This window comes from Petaurus breviceps, unplaced genomic scaffold (genome assembly GCF_028583685.1).
Source record: "Petaurus breviceps papuanus isolate PSGF00001 unplaced genomic scaffold, PetGlider_PUasm1.0 90743, whole genome shotgun sequence".
NCBI lineage: Eukaryota > Metazoa > Chordata > Mammalia > Diprotodontia > Petauridae > Petaurus > Petaurus breviceps.
The window spans coordinates 287,405-305,699 of NW_027187332.1; the positions used below are offsets into that span (position 1 = coordinate 287,405).

Below are 18,295 nucleotides of genomic sequence, written 5' to 3' on the forward strand. Positions count from 1 at the left end.
TGTAGAAGAAGTAATCAAAAGTAATTCTAGATATATGAACAAAAAGTACTTTCACTAGTGATTGGAGAAATGGAAATTAAATCAAGATTCTACTTCATCCTTGTTAGATTGACTAATAGGACATAAAAGGTAAATGACAAATGTTGGAGGGGATGTGGGAAAAATGAGACTTTAATGCACTGTTTTGGAGTTGTGAACTGATTCAATCATTCTGTAGAACAATTTGTAACTATGTCCAAAGGGCAATAAAATGATGCATGCCCTTTGACCTAGCAAAATTATTACAAGGTCTATTACAAAAGAGATATCAAAAAAGGAAAAAGACTTATATATACAAAAATATTTTAACATTTCTTTTCTGGCTGCAAAGAATTAGAAATTGGCTGAACAAGCTGTGGTATGTGATTATGATGGAATACTTTTGTACTATAGGAAATGATGAGCAGGGTACTCTAAGAAAAACCTGGAAAGACTTACATGAACTGAAGCAAAGTGAAATATACTGTGTACAAAGTAACAGAAATATTATAAGATCATTAGCTGTGAATGACTTAGCTACTCTAAGCAATACAGTGATCCAAAAAAACCTCTGAAGGACTTAGCAATGAAAAATGCTAGAGAAATTTCCAGAGAAATAACTAATGGTGCTATAATATACTGTATATAATATAATAATAAACTATACATAGATTGAAGCATCCTTTTTTAACTTTTTTTCCTTTTTTTCTCTCTTTTCTTTCACAACATGACTATTATGGATATGTTTTGTATGACTACACATACATAACCTATATTGAATTGCTTGTCTTCTTTTTTTTCTTTGTGAACATATTTAGTTTTATTGTAACAAAGCAACTTGTACATTTTAACGTTTAAAACTGAGCATCTTTCTTTCCAGTGATACAAAAAAGAAAATTTAAAAATAAACAAGAACAAAATTACAATAGAGAATATCAATTCCAAATAAGATCCTACAGGTTCTGCTGATTCTCCATTGAAGTGGCAGGGCTCAAAGTTATCACTAGGAGAGAATTTTATTTTAAAACTGTCATCTTAAACTGCAATTAAACATGCCAAGGGAGAAGAAGCCATGTTGTCAAAATGCCCACTTAACCCACCCAAAAATCTCAAACCCACCCTTGCTGACTTGCTATAACCCCATGTTTTTTTTTTTTTGTTTTAGTTTTTCACGTTTTTAAGCAAGAGAAAGTAGAGAGATACATGTTGGTAAATGTTAACTGTCCATATTCACATAGAGACACAGTGTAATCTCTTAGCCCAATATACAGAGAAAGAAGGAAAAAAATCTAAAATTCTATGCACTACTACACAAGGGCCTAGCACCCATCAGCTTCCAGCAGTGTGAAGGGAGCAGAAGGTTTTCTTTTTTCCCACAAAACACAGTGTGTGTTGATTCCATAAACAGTTTGTTTTCAGATAGGAAGGGATAAAAATATGAACTTGGAACAGAAATTGGTAGAGATTCTTTTCTCACTGTATTCTGCTCAAGGTATTCCCCCCCCACCCAAAAAAAGTTGTGAACCATGGTGTAAAGAAGAGAGAAAGAGACCTCAAGAGAACAAGGTGAATGCGCACAAGAGAAAATAAAAATAAAAATTAAAATGCTGCAACTTGCTCCCAGGGACTGAAGAAAATTAAAAAGGTAAAAGAAGGTTTCGAATCCATCATTGTTCCATTAGTCATCTTCTCCTTCATCCTTCTCTCCTCCCTCATCATCTTCTTCATCTTCATCACCTTCTTCATCAATGTCCTCCAATCCTTCTTCTTCTTCATCATCATCATCTTCTCCTTCCCCTTCTTCATCATCCATATCAGGAACCAAGTAGTACTGCAACAGATTTGGCCAGCTATCATCTTTGATGACCTCTCCTAATTCATCTGCACCTGCATCAGAACGGTCAGCAAACCAAATGAAAAAAGCTTTCTGGTTCTTCATGCTGCCTCTTCTGGCTGGCTTTATTCTGTGTCTGACTTGAACGTTTTGTCATGTCCTTCCCAGATTTCCATTCGATTTCAGTTGATTTTGAAAATGGATCTCCACTTTCATTAAGATGAAACTCTTTGGAGAGAACTTTATTTTCATAGTAAGGGTTTTCATTACAATAAAAATCTATTCTTTAACCTGATTTAATATCTTCAAACTCTTGTCATTTCAACTCTGGTCAAATAAAGCAGTGCCTCCTCCTCCTCCTCCTCCCCAAGCAGTGCAGATACTTGCAGGTGGGTAACAAATGATATTACCCAGAAGTTTGTATTTTGGTGATCAATTCTGACCTCTTCTGGAAGAAGGGTTGGAGGAGTTTGTTATATTTCTGTTCTACTTTCAAAATTTCCTCACTGGCTTGCTCACTCAGTCCATCTATTTCATTCTGTACTTCATCAATATGTTCAATTGCTTCCTGTTGCTCTTTGTATGGCCTCCCCTCTGAGGACAGGCCTTTCAGCCGCACCGTCCCTGACCTCCCCCCAAATTTCTTGTCTTCTTAAAGACAGAGGATGGGTGGGTAGGAGGGAGGGAGGAAGGGATATTATTTGGCATCCAAAGTTTAAAAAATTTTTGTTAAAAATTGTTTTACATGTATCTGTGGAAAAATGAAATACTAAAAAAAATTGCTGTTTGACCACAAATGGCTTTGGGCCAGTAAAAGAATGACAATTAGAAATAGCAAATAGATACACACCCCAACAAATATGGACAATATCACTAGATTCCATTAATTCCAATGTGGAGATGTTTGCTTCTGAGAGGGATAAAGCAAAGAAGACTAGATTGAAATTAATCTTTCTGGGCCTATTGAAAATCATCCTTTTATCTAATGTATACTTATTAACAATTTTTAATATGTCCAAAGATTTAGAGCACTGAATTCAAAACTCTGACAAAAGAAGAATTAGATCTACTTTGTCTTTAATAATTTGAAGGAAATAAAATAAAGAAATGATAAACACATTTGTTTTTTTTAGACTTAATTCTAAGACTGAAATAAACAAAGCAATTCCTTAGCATGCAAGCAATCTTAAAGCAAAGAGAAAGAAAATCAATATTCTGTGTACTTATTCAAGGTAATGACATGCTCGATTTCAAGATTTCATGATAAGTTTCCTGATACAATATGTGTGTGGGAAACCAAACATTTATTCTTCTTTTAAATTGAAAAGCCTAAGTTTCATGAATTTAATGGAAAGTCCAGAAGAGGGAGATGTTTACCCTCAAATAGCAATTATTGTTTTTCCCTTCTATCAGAATGAATATGATTCTGCAAAGGAAAGGATAAAAGCACCATTTTCTTTTATAATGCATTAAAATTATAAATGTCATCCATGTAGTGCTTAGAATTTTTTCTTACTAAATACTGTTATATGTGTTGTTTCTATTTTCAATAATTTTACATTCCTAGATATTTTATTTTGTTGAATTGAATTGATGGACAGTCTTCAAAGAGTTTATTATTCTTAATAAATTTAAGCATTTCCTGTTCTGGCTTTTGTTTTAATGCAGATTTCTATTTGCCATTTGCCACTTCACATTTGCCCTATGTGCCCAATCTTTACTGGTGATTTGCATTTAAGGACTATTATGGTTGTAAATTGTCCTTGCCAATTCATTGAGTAAGTTCTATTATATAATGCAATATCTTTTTGAGACTTCATTATTTTTCTCTTTTCTTATTTATGAAGCAATCCAACTTCATAGCTCTATCAATCTTTATATTTTGTTTTGCAGTTGTGTAGTATTAGAATATAATACTAATAATAAACTAAGAACATCTACAGTAATTGAGTTTTTCAACTGCCTATGCTACTAAAATGAAACACAGTATTAAAATCAGACTGCATTTTATTATGAGCATAATTAATCCTGGAATGCAGTGCAAAATTTCTGAAGAAATCATTTCTGCTATAAAAAAATGACTTCTTGGCTAGTGAAGATGACACTGGCAGTTTCTTCAATGTTTTGACATTGTATTCCAAGTACGACTATTTTCTGAGGGGTTGAAAAATTTTGTTGTAGGAGTGGCAAGATCCTTGAAAAATAGGCAAATCTAAATCCTTTACCCATGTAGTCCAATACCATATTAAGGAGCAGAAATAATCTATTGACTGTTTATTAAGAATATGAAACCTCTATACCACTCAAATCAGGTGATTCGTATATATTAGTGTGAGAATTATTGAGACAAAATTCCGCAAAAATACCTAGGAAGAGATGGTGTGTGTGAGTGGATGTGTGTGTGGGGAGAGAAAGAGAAAGAGAGAGAGAGAGAGAGAGAGAGAGAGAGAGAGAGAGAGAGAGAGAGAGAGAGAGAGAGAGAGAGAGAGATTGCCTTCCCTGATTAAGTGACAAGTTTTTCAAAGTATCAAGTATAAAAGTAGCTTTTTTAGAAGTAAAGATAGCATGGCTTGGTGAATAGAATAGTACACTTTAACCCAAATAGACTGAGTTTGAATCCTGTCTCAAAAACTAAGTACCTGGAGCACCATGGGTAAATCAGCTAACCTCTCAGATATGTCATCTATTAAATGGAGATGATGGCACTTTCCCTACCTCCCTGACAGCTAGTGATAAAAGCACTTTGAAAACTTCATAATACTACATAAAAATGAATTTCTGTTCATGTAAACAATTTTGATTTATATTCATGTTCTCAAAATGAAAAAGGGATCTTTTCTGATTTTGAATTTCTTTGCAATGTCATATACACATCTCCAGAAATCATTTACTTGCCTCTTACTGTTTCCCCTACTCCTTCCTTAGGGATCGTGGCTGTGGAAACTGGATGTAGATGACTAGCACTCAGATATTCTTTAGAGTTTAGAGTTACTGCCAAATTTTCCAATTTTGACACTTGTCCATGCCATGTAGAAGCAGGACCAAAAAATGTCAAGAGTCAGAATCTGTGTAGACTGCCAAGTGCAGGTGGGGGAATTATTGAATCTGTATAGAGAACTGAATTAAAGTGGCAAGGTAGAAAATGTAGAAGTGATTATTCTCTATATTTAATATCATTATTATGATTTTGGAGTGACATTCTTTGTAAGTGCAGATGGGATAATGAAATGGAACATTCTCCATTGTACCTCTATGTATCTTAGTATTTGGGAGCTCGATTTCTCTTCTTGGCACATGAGGAAACAACTATATAAGTTAAATAGAGAAGAAAATTCTCCTTTCCACTATGCACATATACCATAATGAAATAATCAATCTAGAAACACTTATTAAATGATTGATAAGAGTCAGATTCCAGATTTTTTCTAGAGCACATAATGGCAAATAAGAGGAAAATGTATAGGCCTGCATAGCTTATATAAATATGTCTATGTGTATGTCTTTGTTTCTGTATACACACACACACAGTTAATAAATAATTATTTGTAGAACTCAATAGAAGCTGGAATGGAAAGATCAGGAAAGAACTCAGGAGACTACACATTCACCGAGTTCTCAATGGGACTAGGGATTCTTTGGAAAGAGTCAATTCAAATCTGGCAGAAAAAGCAGAAATGGAAGAAGAATAATTGTGTATATGAAGAATTAAGGAACCCAATTTGGCTGAAAGGAGAATTTGGGGATTGAGGTAATGTTTAATAAGCCTGGAAAATAGACTGAAATAAGTGTGTAAAAGACTGTTATTATAAAACATATAATTCTGTAGAAGCAAGGGGGAGCCATTGGAGTTTTCTGAGCAAAAGAGTTATATGGTCAAAACTGTACCTAAGGAAAATGAATTTGGAAACTATAAAAAGGACTGAATCATAAAGGGAGACTAATTAGACAGGGAGTCCAATTAGAAGACTATTTCAACAATCCAGGAAAAAATAACAAGGACCATTTCAATCCAAATATATTTATTGATATTTTCACCAATGTAAATATATAGGATAAAGAAAAGTTTAGGACAAATAAATGGAAAGACTATAAACAATTGCACTTGTCTAACTCTTTTCTGGTGGTAAGAAATTGGAAACTGAGGGGATGCTCATCAACTGAGGAATTGCTGAACAAATTGTGGTATCTGATTATGATTGAATGCTATTGTACTATAAGAAATGATGACCAAGATTCTGTCAGAAGAACTTGGAAATGCATGAGCTCATGCAAATTGAAATGTACTGTATATAAAATGACATCATTATTATAACATGATCAGCTTTGAATGACTTAGCTATTCTCAGCAATACAATGATCCAAGAGGACTCTGAAGTATTTATGATGAAAAATGGTATCCATTCCCAGAGAAAGAACTGAAGGTGTTTGAATATAGATTGAAGCATACTTTGCAAAAAATCTTTACTTTTATTGAGGATTATTTTGGTCTATATTTTGTATTTTCTTTTAACACTGCGACTACTACAGAAATGTTTTGTGTGACCATATGTATATAACCTATATCAAATAAGTAATCTTAACGGGGAAGGAGTGGAGAGGGAGGAAGCAAGAGAATTTGGAACTCAGAGTTTTAAAAATGAATGTAAACTATTTTTAAGTGTAACTGTGGTAAATAAAATACTAAATATATTTATTAAGTTAATTTTAAAATTTACATCTATCATTAATTATTGTTTTATATATGTGCTTCCTTCCACATTATTCCTTTTTCTAGAATATAATATATTTTCTCCACCTACTCAAACCATACCCATCCTTTAAAGTTCCATTTAAGCTTCATCTACTTCATTAATAAATATCTTATGAAAAAAAATATACAACTTAAAGTTTCCAAATTTGATGTTTTAGGGGCAACTGAGGGAGACAGAAGATGAACTAACACTTATCTTAAAACACTAGAGGAGGTATCCCATGATTCTGCATTTTAATTATTTGAGGAAAATAGCACCATTCCTTTCCCCTCCAGACAACTAGTATACTTCTACCCAAAATGTTCTTATCCACTCTTGTCATCAGAGGAAATCGTCAAATGCTAGGGGTAGATATCCCATAATACATTGATGAGATTGAGACCCCTTAGTTATCCTCAACCTGGTTTTGCCTGTCTGCCAAAATGGTTTAGTAGAGTGTGGCTGCTACACATGGAACAGCTTCCTGGAGCCACAGATGACAGTTGGTTGAATCTGGTGGGTATCTAAGGTAGAGAATATCCTTGAAAAACATGCCAGAGGTATTAGTCCTTTCTGAATACCCCCACATTCATTTACCAAAGGAGTAAAGCAGAAATGTATGCTACTCTCATAGTTTTTAGTATGACGCTTTCAGTGATATTGTCAGATGCCTTCTATGAGGAAAACAGCATCAAGGTCAGTTACTGTACTAACAGTAAATTACTTAGCCCAACAAGACTACAAGGAAAGACCACAGTGAATGGAGCCATTCCCCACCAGTTAGTACCATGCCATTCATATGTGGAAACAGTGGTTAAGGCAAATAGAGAATTTTTCAATGCTGTGGATAAATTCACTTAGTTTGGCAGTATAATTTTCAGGGATGTACACACAGATGATAAGATTGATGCAAGCATTGCTAGAGCTAACTCAGTGTTTGTGAGGAAGAGAAGAAATATTAGGTTGCCTACTAAACTGAAGATCTGTGGAGCCATTTTGATGACCTCAGCATTGTATGCCTGTGAAACTTGGGCAATATATCAGAATCATGCCAGAAAACTGAATCACTTTCATTTGAATTGTTTTACAAAGCTTCTAAAGATCACCTGGAAAGATAAAGTAACCGACACTGAGGTCCTTTCTTGAACTGAACTTCCAAGCACTTAACCTTACTGCAGAGTGTGTAATTCTGATGGGCTGGTCACATTGTTCTAAAGCCAAATGTATGTTTGCCTAAGAGATTGTTATACAGGGAACTGACACAAGACAAGAATTCATCTGCAACTCAGAAGGAGTGATGCAAGGACACTCTAAAGGTCTCACTGAAGAGCTTTGAAATAATTATTTTTTTTTGTGAGAAATGGGGGACCATCTAGCACGCTGTATCCACAACAAAGAATTTGTTGTTCCCTATGAGCAAAGCAGAATTTCAGTAGTTCAAAAGAAATGTGAGATGCGCAAATTTAGAGACATCTCCTCTCTAAATGTCCATGTGGAATATTAGTGCCTGACCTGATCATATAGATCTGATCAGCCACATTTGGACTTACTGTGCTTTGACCCCAACATAGTTATGTCATTTTGGTCCTCTTCAAGATCAAAGGACAACAACCAACCAACACTTCTGGCCCAATCCCCTACACATTGTCTAGGGAAATAGCAATTGTTATTGCCTATGCAAGTTCTATAAACCCTGTACCTTATCAAATATTGTTATTGATAACACCCCAAAAAAGAAACTTCTCAAAAAATAAGTACTTGACAATATTAAATGGTTCAACATCAGAAACAAATACAGTAAATCATCAAGTACATTTTGGCCTTCTCTCCCAAAGTGATGCTGACTATATTGATGCCTCAGGGATCCAGAATATTCAAAAGGGTTTGTGTTGTGTCCCTTTCCTCACAGTCCCTACTGGCAGTATTCCTAATATTGTTAATGGGCCAGTGTTTAGTTCCTCAGTTCCATTTGATGATGCCAATTGTCTTTTCCAAAGTGATGCATACTTCAGACATGTCAATAAATACTATAACAATTTCCCTTGGGGTGGCCAGGTAGCACAGCGAGTAAGAGCACTGGCTCCAGTGTTGGGATGACCTGGAGATCGAATCCCGGGTTCAGACACTTAGCACCCACCCAGAAACACCTGGCCGTGTAACCTTGAGCAAGTTACTTAACCCCAACTGCTTAGGGGCGGCCAGGTGGCTCAGAGAGTAAGAGCACCGGCTCCAGTGTCGGGATGACCTGGAGATCGAATCCCGGGTTCAGACACTCAGCACCACACCCAGAAATAACTGGCTGTGTAACCTTGAGCAAGTTATTTAACCCCAATTGCTTTAGAAAAAAAATTACCCTCAATACTTGGTTTCATGTTTTCCTCTATACCACCTCAGTCTCTGAGTATATGTGCTTCTGTTTAAAGAAGAGGAGAATATCAAGACTCTGGAGATTTCCTATATAGTGTTGGCACAATCAAGTACATATTTATATGTGAAATCAGCTTTCACTGGTATTTGTCTAGAATTTGATTAATTGTTCCTTTGGACATCAATGTTAAACTGTCTATAAAATCTGGCTTAGAATCCTGGGAAATTAAAACATCTAACAGACAATAGAATTTGAAGATAACAAAGCAAACTTTGGTCTTGAAACTTAAAAGGTTATTTAGGCACCACTCCCTTCACCTACAGTAGAAAACAAACACAAAGGCCACAGATTGAAGGACATCCTCATGTCATTACCACTTATAGCCTTGTCTCTTCATAGATGCCATGAAAAAAGACTGAAGTGGAGAGTAAATTTAAAAAGCTGTGAGATTTTATTTTACTATTCTACAGGTAAAGTTCCCACTTTTGACCTCATTGGTATGTAAAAGTAGCCAGTTGCTGAATATGTTCCACATGCTCCACAGTTTCTCCAAGGAATCTAACTTTGTGATTATTAACATTGTCCTGGAAGTAGAGTTCCCTTTCATCCACTTATCAAAGTTGCATCACCCAAACTAGCTGAAGGACCCTAAAAATCCTAGATACCATTTAGAATTATATTAGGAATGGCACGAAATAAGGTTCATTACCATGTACCCTGTTCCTGGACTCCTAAGTATTAGTGGCTCTTGCCATCTGGTTTGCAGCAGAAACCTTCTATGTGTTTTTTTTTTTTTTACCATATTAGAATATGAACTTCTTATTTATTTTTTACCTCTTTTTTATTTTTTAGTTTACATCATTCATTTCCACAAGATTTTGCATTACAAATTTTCTCCCCAATTATCCCTACCCCCCACCTCAACACAGAGTTCCCACTGAATATCCTCTCCCCCAGTCTGCTCTCTCCCATATCTTTTCCCATGCCACCTTTGGCTTTCCAGTAGGGTACAGTGGATCTCTATGCCCCAGTGCCTGTATATCTCATTTCCCAGTTACATGTAAAATAATAATAATATGTGTGTATAGGTATACACACACACACACACACACACACACACACACACACACATATATATATATATATTTAACTTTTTATTTCAAAATTTTGGATTCCAGATTCTTAAGCTTCCTCCCTTGTCACCAACCCTTACTGGGAAGATAAGCAATTCAATATAGGTTGTATATGTGTAGCTATGCAGAACATTTCTGTACTGGATATATTGTGGAAGACTGACTATATTTCCCTCTGTCCTATCCCAAATCCCAACTAGATCTATTCTCTATTTTGATCCTGTGCCTTTTCAAAAGTGGGTACTTCCAACTTCCCTCAACCCCAGCCTGCCCTCCCTTCCATTATCCCTCCTCTCTTCTCCTTCCCATCTATTCTCCTGTAGGGTGACATAAAAGTCATATGGCATTCCCTCCCTAAGCCAAATTCAATGAGAATAAGGTTGACTCATTTGATTTTGCCGTCCTGTTCTTCCGCTCCATTGTAAAAATTTTAACTTGTCTCTTCTATATGAGATAATTTACCCCATTCTGTCTCTACCCATCTCCTCTCATTATATTCCTCTCTTACCTCTTAATTTCACCTTTTATGTATCATCCCTTCCTATTCCACTGGTCTTGTGCCCTCTGTTTATGTATACCTGTAGACATATATACACACACTCACATATGTATTCATATGTCCATATACCCTCCTATATAGACATATATATGTATGTATATATATATACATACATATATATGCATACACGCATATACCCATTTCTATTCCCTTCAACTATTCTCATACTGAGAAAAGTTTCATAAGTTACAATAATTTATTTTCCATTTAGGAATGTATATAGTTCAACTTTGATGAATTCCTTGTGATTTCTTTTCCCTATTTACCTTCTCAAGCTTCTTTTGTTTCTTGTATCTGAATGTCAAATTTTCTATTCAACTCTTTTTTTTTTCATCAAGAATGCTTGAAAGCATCCTATTCCACTGAATGACCATATTTTCTGCTGGAACATGATACTCAGTTTTGCTGGGTAGGTGATTCTTGTTTTCAATCCCAGCTCCTTTGACCTCTGGAATATCATATTCCAAGCCCCTTGATCCCTCAATGTAGAAGCTGCCAGATCTTGAGTTATCCTGTTTCCACAATATTCAATTTGTTTCTTCCTGGCTGCATGTAATATTTTCTCCTTGATCAGGGAACTCCAGAACCTGGATATAATATTCCTAGGAGTTTTCTTTTTGGTATTTTTTTGGGGGGACTCTTCACACACCCCAGGAACTCCACACTATATAGCAATCCAGATACAAGCAGGTTAAAGCAAGACCAATTTTCCCTCAGACTGGTTGCTTGTTCCCTCTGCAATCTGAAGAACAGGAGGTCTGAAGTGGCCACGAGGTGGCAGCTGCACAGCCTCCGTACCTCAGCTGCTTCTTGCCCTGGGGCAAAGGCCAGATCGAACTCAAAATTCCCAGGTCCCAAAGTCCACACTGCTTTGACCTCTCACGTTGTCCTAAGCATTTATGGATTGATAATTCTGGAAACTGCCACAGCTGTTGGTGATCTGAAGTCCCTCCAGCCAGTGGCTGGTCATGCTGCACTGGGGCTAAGATCTCTTGGCTTGAGCGGGGCTGGGGTTGGCTTCCAAAGTGCTGTGCTGGCACTTGCTGCCAGCCTCCTGAAGTTTCCTCAGTGGGAGGTTAGCTTTTCCATGTCATTTTGTGGGTTCTGTAGCTCCAAACTTTGTCTAGAGTCATTTTTTTACATGAATTGGAGAAGCTGGGAGCCCGAGATGTGAGGAAGTCCTGTTTTGACTCCACCATCTTGACTATGCCCCAGAATATGAACTTCTTGAAAGTGAGGTCTGTCCCATTTTTCTACATGTAGTTCACTGCTTATTTCAGTACTCTGTACATTTTGAGTCCGTAATAAATACTTTTACACTTATTCATAACATAAAATTTAGCACAATTATATATCACCTTATCTTCTTGAATATATATTTGGGAAAGATCATGGAGAACATGTAATCCAACCCTTTCATATTACAGATAAAGTCACAGGAGTTTAGATAATTTGCCCCATATTGCACAGCTAGTAAAAACAACCAATGATTAAACACATGTCCTCAGACACCATAGTCTTCATTTTTATTACTACAGCACACTGAATAGAATTGATTTTTTTTTGTCACAATTAGATTGCAAGCTCTTTGTGGGTAGATGAACATCTGCTATTTTTTTCAAATTTCATAGTACACTGCATTATATGTTTAGGATACTCAATAAATATTTACAGATTGAGACATTTTTGAAGAGTGCTACACTGTCACATACCTTAAGTATTTGTTGAGTTCCTAATTTATACAAGGCCCCAAACCTTAAGTGTTCAAAAATAAAGTGACAAATAAGAGGTTGTTGTTGTGTTCAAAAGATTTATAATTTAGTTTTACAGACATTAAATAGTAGCTATGTTACAACCATGAAACTGCTTATATTATAACTTCATGAGAGATACAAAGTGCTTAGAATATTCAGAGAATGCTACAATGCTATTTAGCAAGCTTGTCTTTCTCCTAAATGAGTTTGCTGTCTTGGGAGCTCTTTTTTGGCTGTCTTGTAAAGTTTAAACTGTTAGAGAGAGAGAAGCAGCCCCTTATGATCATACTTTATAGACAACAGGTGCCTGGTATGACAGTGAATCATGCAGACATCACTTTCAATTTCTTTTTTTTCCTCTGAAATACTATTTTTAGTATGTTTCTTCAATCAACTGAAAGAATTCCAGCAAAATGTGTGAGGAGATTTAGGCACCAGTAAGAGTTGATTTCATCAGCATCTTCAAAATGTGAAAACTTAACTCTTCCTAGGAGGCCAATATCTGCACTTTTTGATCCACATTTTATTGAGAAAGGAATGACATTCTCTATTCCTTTCTTACATTCCTTATGCAAGACATAATTTGTATTACAAAATGACATTTCTTTGCCACTCCCTTGAATCCCTTTTTGTTTCCTAGTGCTGTTTCACAGTCTTTGATTCTCTTTACCAGTGGGATTTGAGCTGTAAGACCACTACATATTTCATCCCAGCACTGCCTTTTCATTGCAAGCTGAGCTATCAGTAGTGCAAGCCAAATAACAGCACCATACTGATAGGTTTCTTCTGTCAGTGGAACAGCTCTTGAGATATGGAATTTCACAGGCTGTCAAGACAGGTTGGACTCTTGACTAGATTTTTTAAAAGGAATATTGCATTGGGCATTCTTACAGAAATAGAAAATGTGCTCATATTTTTCAAGTCAATTTTTCAAGATAATTCATTTGCTTTCACATAATATTGTAGAAGGTAATATAATGTCTTTCTAAGTTTTACAACCTTGATTTTTTTTCCTATATAAAGAACATTTACCCAGCAAGTTGACATGACAGCAAGCACCTTAGCATACCCAGGAAAGCTGCTAGCACATGTTCTTTGTTCTGTTTTTTTTTTCCTAAAGGAAAGCAACTCAGAAGGGGTTAATAATCTTACTTTAATCAAACATATATCATTTACCTAGTTCAGGGGAAAAAGTCAGCTCCTTGAACTTTAGAGAAAATACAAACAGAAGTTACAAGCAGACAAAAAATAAAGACAGAAAATAAAAAAAAATTCAACAGACCAACAGACAGGGCTTCTAGCTGTTTGATTATCACATACCTACATAGTTAGTTAACAGAGAGAGAAGCACCAACATCAGGGTTTTCAAAATTGGGTGACTCAACAGTTTCTCAGAGTCTCATTTGGTCAAATCAAACTCTTCTTATAAGTGAACCCCAAAGCAAAACCTTATATTAGGGCATATAGAAAACAGCACAACCTTGATGACCCATTGTCTAATTACAAAGTAAAAAAAAAAGCTATGGTGAAAAATAAGACTCCCCTTAGAAAACTTCTCTTGTTAGGCTTTAAATGAGGTCCATTAAAGGCAGGGAATATATTCATTTTCCCTACGCCTATTAAGGGTCACAGAAGATCTTCAAATTCCCTTACCATTTCAGTTGACTACATAGATAAAATATTTCCTTAAGTTTACTGATATTCCTCCTTAGTTTGGTAAATGTTTTTCCCCTTCTAGATATCCTTTCTCTAATACTCATGTTCAGAGAATTGAAGCATACAATAATTATTTATAGTATATTGCAATTTGATGGGTGTGTTTGTGGTTCTAAAATTCCCAAGACTTAGACATTTAATTTTACCTCAAACTTCCAATTCAAAACACATTTTTGAATAGACCAATGGCAGTAGAAATATTACATTAGTTCACCAATGTAATAATTATCATAATGGTGTGCTTTTGCATTTTCATTAAGAGCATAAATATAATTACTGACCACTACTCACTGCAAAAACTGACCCATGCTACAATGCTTAGGACTCTTATAGAAAGCTGTTGATTAAGACACTGACACAATTATTCTGGTAGTAGTAGATGTAGTTGTTTTACTTATGGTAATAGTGGTAGGAGGAGGAGGAGGAAGAGGGTTTAGAAAGGGGAGGAGGAGGAAGAACAGTAGGAGGAGAAAGAAGACAAGAAATAATTATCAATACTATTATCATCATCCTTGAGGATACCAGAGTTTTACTTAGACTATTCTATAGTGGAACTCAAAGGAATAAGATGAAGTGGTTCAGTGAATAGAATGATAGAGCGGAAGTCTGGAAGACGCAATTTCAAATCCAGTCTCACACATTTGCTATCTATTTGAGTTGGATTAAGTCACTTAAACTTTTCCTCATTATTCTCACTGTCGAATGAGGATAATAATCACACCTGCTTTCCTGACTTGTGAGGATAAAATACGATAAAATTTATAAAGAAAGTAGTAAACATTAAAATATTATATAAATGCTATTTATGCAAATTTCTTAATGAAAAAATGTCTATTGTGGAATTCTTTTTATTACTTTTGCTTTTTAAATAAAATTTTAATTTATGTACTCCAAAAAGAGCATTTACATATACATAGCCAAAGGTAATAAAAGACAGATATGAAACAATAAATCTTCATCTATTATCATTTGCATTTTAAATGATATAAAAATTTTCACATTTCCTCCAAAACTGTCTCACTTGTCTGTGCTTCCTTCTGAAACTTTTCCTATTCAAAGCAACAACAACAATAATTTCAATGACTTTTTTTTGTATCACCACTGATAATCCCTCATCTCCTAACTCATATATCCCATTAAAAACTCAGAGGAAAACAAAAAGAATGGGATCAATAAGAATAGTCCACCAAGGATGAATTCACATAATGACCAGAAAAACAAATGTGATTTCCTCTTCTTTTTCATTTTTTTAAATTAAATTGCTTTGCTTATTTACTTTTAGTTTATAACATTCAGTTCCACAGTCCCTTGAGTTTCAAATATTCTTGGGGCAGCTAGGTGGCACAGTGAGTAGAGTGTGCTGGCTCTGGAGTCAGGAGGACCTGAGTTCTAATCTGGCCTCAGACTCTTAACACACAAAAACTAGTCGTGCGACCTTGGGCAAGGTACTTAACCCCAGTTGCCTTCCAAAAAAAAAAAAGGAAAAGAGTTTCAAATATTCTCCCCTTATCTCTCCTCCCCTCCCCCTCCCAATCATGGCATCATGCACTCTAATATAAGATCTACAAATATTTAACATTAATAATTAGTCAGGTTGTAAAGAAGGATTACAACTGGTGGCGTGATCAGTGGGTAAGAGGAAATGAAACAAAACAAGAAAAAGAAACACAGCAAGTAGTTTGTTTTAGTTTGCATTCAGACTCAGCATCTCTTTCTCTGGATGTGGATATTGTTTTCCATCATGAGCCTTTTGGATTTGTCTTGTAACCTTACATTGCTGAGAGGATGGCAGTCTATTGAGATTAGTCGTCACACATATATTGTGTCTGTAATTGTGTACAGATTTGTCTTTGTTCTGCTCTTCTCACTGAGCATCAGTTTATATAAGTCTCTCCAGGTTGTTATGAAGTTCATCTACTCCTCATTTCTTATGCCACAGTAGTATTCCATTACATTCATATACCACAGCTTACTCAGCCATTTCCCAATTGATGGGCATCTCTTTGATTTCCAATTCTTTGTCATCACAAAAAAGAGCCGTTATAAATATTTTTGTACATACAGGTTGTCCTCCCACTTCTCTGATCTCTTTGGGATATAACCCTAACAGTGGTATTGCTGGGTCAAAAAGGTATGCACTTATTTATAGCCCTTTGGGAATAGTTCCAGATTGCTCTCCAGAATGGTTGGATCAGTTCACAACTCCACCAACAATGAATTAGTGTTCCAATTTTTCCACATCCTCTACAGCATTTATCATTTTCCTATTTTGTCACCTTAGCTAATCTGGCTGGTGAGATGTGGTACCTCAAAGTTGTGTTGATTTACATTTCTCTAATCACTAGTGACTTAGAACATTTTTTCATATGCTTATAGATATCTTTAATTTCATCCTCTGAGAACTGCGTGTTCATATACTTTGACCATTTATCAATTGGGAAGTGCCTTTTATTCTCAAAAATTGAAGCAATTCTTTGTGCATTTTAGAAATGAGGCCTTTATCAGAAACATGGTTTGTAAAAATTATTTATCAATTTACTACATCCCTTGTAATCTTTGTAACATTGGCTTTATTTGTACAGAAGCTTTTCAATTTAATGTAATCAAAATTATCCATTTTACATTTTTTAATGCTTTCTAACTCGTTTCATCATGAAGTCTTCCCCTATCCATAGATCTGACAGGTAAACTATCCCTTGCTCTGTGTAGAGTATCAGCTTTTATACCTAGATCATGTACCCATTTTGACTTTATTTTGGCATATGGTGTTATATATTGGTCTATTCCCAATTTCTGCCATACTATGTTCGAGTTTTCCCAGCAGTTTTTGTCAAATAGTGGGTTCTTATCCCAAAGACTGGGTTCTTTGGGTTTATCAAACAGTTAATTACTAGAGTCATTGGCTGCTGAGTCTCATGTACCCAATCTATTCCACTGATCCACTTCTCTATTCCCCAGCAAGTACCAAGTAGTTTTGATGGCTGCTGCTTTATAATACAGATTAAAAACTGGTATGGCTAGGCCACCTTCCCTAGCATGTCTTTTCATTAATTTTCTTGCTATTCTGTACATTTTGTTCTTCCAGATTAATTTTGCTACTATTTTTTTCTAGCTCTACAAAGTAAGTTTTTGGTAGATTGATTGATATGGAACTAAATATGTAATTTAATTTAGGTTAAATTGTCATTTTTATTATATTAGCTCAACCCAGCCACGAGCAATTGATATTTTACCAATTAGTCAGATGTGATTTTATTTGTGTGAACAGTTTTGTAATTGTGTTCATATAAGTCCTGGGTTTGTTTAGGCAGGGAGAATCCCAAATATTTTATAATGTCTACAGAAACTTTAAATGGGATTTCTCTTTCTATATTTTGTTGTTGGGTTTCATTAGAGATATATAGGAATGCTGAAACTTATGTGGGTTTACTTTATATCCTGCAACTTTGTCAATTTGTTTTTTTTCTCAAGTAGTTTTTTACTTGGTTCTCTAAGATTCTGTAAGTATATCATCATATCATCTGCAAAGAGTGATAGCTTAGTCTCTTCTTTGTCAAATTTGATTCCTTTGATTTCTTTTTCTTCTCTTTTTGCTACTACTAACATTTCTAGTACCAAATTGAATAATAGGGGTAATAGTGGACATCCTTGTTTCAACCCTGATCTTATTGGAAATGCTTCCAGCTTATCCCCATTACATATAATATTTGCTAACATTTTTAGAGAGATGCCAATTATTATTTTTTTATGAACAATAGGGGCTAAGTAACTTGCTCAAGGTTACATGGCCAGTTATTTCTGGGTGTGGTGCTAAGTGTCAGAGCCCGGATTCGACCTTCAGGTAATCCTGACACTGGAGCCGGTGCTCTTACTCGCTGAGCCACCTGGCCGCCTCAATGCTACTTATTATTTTAAGGAAGACTCCATTTATTCCTATACTTTTTAGTGTTTTCAATAGGAATGCATATTGTATTTTGTCAAAAGCCTTTTCTGAATCTATTGAGATAATTATGTGGTTTCTGCTAGTTTTGTTGTTGATGTAGTCAATTATAGTGATAGTTTACCTGATATTGAAGCACCCTTGCATTCCTGGAGTAAATCCTACCTGATAAAAGTGTATTATTCTCTTGGTGAGTTGTTGTAGACTTTTTGCTAATATTTTATTTAGTGATATTGCATCTAT

At 35.3% G+C, this 18,295-nt stretch overlaps 1 pseudogene; it reads right to left on the reverse strand.

Moving 5' to 3' along the window:
* Positions 1-1,068: 1,068 nt before the first annotated feature.
* LOC138145707 (protein SET-like) overlaps positions 1,069-18,295 on the reverse strand; it is a 66,295-nt pseudogene continuing 49,068 nt past the window's right edge.